Source organism: Neophocaena asiaeorientalis, unplaced genomic scaffold (genome assembly GCF_003031525.2).
Source record: "Neophocaena asiaeorientalis asiaeorientalis breed wild unplaced genomic scaffold, Neophocaena_asiaeorientalis_V1.1 scaffold19, whole genome shotgun sequence".
NCBI lineage: Eukaryota > Metazoa > Chordata > Mammalia > Artiodactyla > Phocoenidae > Neophocaena > Neophocaena asiaeorientalis.
This window is the reverse complement of record NW_020173388.1, coordinates 2,980,492-2,981,942: the sequence shown is the minus strand read 5'-3', so window position 1 is coordinate 2,981,942 and position 1,451 is coordinate 2,980,492. Positions and strand designations below refer to the sequence as shown.

Genomic DNA, 1,451 nt, shown 5'->3' with positions numbered 1-1,451 from the left:
CCCGCCCGGCCGGGCCGCGGGAACCACACCCCCCGGGCGGCTAGAGCTTGGCCGCCTCGTCCGCACCGCCCCTCCCGGGACCGCGGGGCTCGAGCGCGCCCCTGCTGGCGGGGCATACGCTGGGCCCGGGGACGCTCCGTCTCACGCCTCTTCGCTTTTGGTTTTGGCTCTGAGCGCACCCCGCCGGCTGCTGCTCAGCCCCCTTCTCCCGAGGGCTGCACCCCGTCCTTTGGGGCTCTCCCGCAGTGAAGACAGTTCCCTCCCCTCTGGTCCCTCTACTCTCGCAGTCCGGGCATTCATACTTATTAACAACAGCTTTGAGATGACCCCATGTGTAATCCATTATATTCTCCGTGAGTCTGGGAGACCTAAGTGTTGATTGCTCTGCGGTTTGGGAAGCTCTTTTAAGAACAATTAGTTTTTCAAACCCCGCTTGGGGATTTTGTGTCCCCGTTGGCCACAGGCCCGGTGTGGTCTTAGGTGCCAAGCTAAAAGGACAAACCGTTGCCAACCACTCCTGTTCTCAGCACCTCATAACTGCTTCCTTATGCCAAGTTCTAAGTCTGAGTACTGGAACCCATGCGAGAACAAGTCATGTCTTCAGTTTATAATATGTGGTGCTGGACCTCCATCAAACCTCTCCGGAGAACTGAGCACAGCTGGGGGTGCCACTGAGGCCCCTAAAGCACCCCAGTTTTCACCAGTCATTCCGTGAGGTTTTTGATATAAACGACTGACAATTCCTCCTCAGTCTTTCTCAAAAGTGCTCTGCAAGCTCAACTTCAAAGCTTTTTTTCCAAGAAAAAGGGCTCTTCAAATCCCTCTTACCCAGACTTTTGTTTCCATGTTTATTAGATACACAACACTGCAGTGTGCGTCATTCTGCACGTCACATCTGAGTTCTTTTTTCTTAGCACAAATCCAAGGATGTATAGGATTGCTAACTCAAAGTGTGCGGTTCACTATGCCACCAGCAATGTATAGATGTCACTCTCACCAGTCTTCCTGGGATAATCATTGTAAACTTTTCTGAAAATTAGATAGTCACAAAACTCAGAGACTAAAAAACCAAGCACCCTCCTAACCAGAAAACCTAGCACCTATTCTTTGGCCTCTCCTTAGCATATTCTAGAAAAGTGGCACTTTTTTTTTAAAGGTCATGTGTTGTCATGACAATTGTTTATCAAACAATGAAAAGTCTTTGGAGCAGACTTTTTCTAAGTATTCTTGCCTTTGTCCCTCAGTAATAGAGTTTACATGACCCAGTCTACAGTCCCAAACTAAAACAAATGCAGAGAGGGCACTCTGATATTGCCTGTTCTATCTCAATTTTATTAATTCACTGGTCAAGGTCCACTAAGTTGGTTTCAGGACTTGTTATAACTGTTGTAGTTTTAGGATCTCCAGAACCTGAGACAAGGATTCCAGTGCAAGTAGTTTACCTGTGAAGC

The 1,451-nt window shown here is 48.6% G+C and overlaps 1 protein-coding gene across 1 annotated transcript in view; it reads right to left on the bottom strand.

The window, feature by feature from the left end:
* The window catches only part of IGFBP7 (insulin like growth factor binding protein 7), a 137,923-nt gene that overhangs the window by 74,503 nt on the left and 61,969 nt on the right, over positions 1-1,451 (bottom strand). The gene's annotated exons all lie outside the window — the stretch shown is intronic.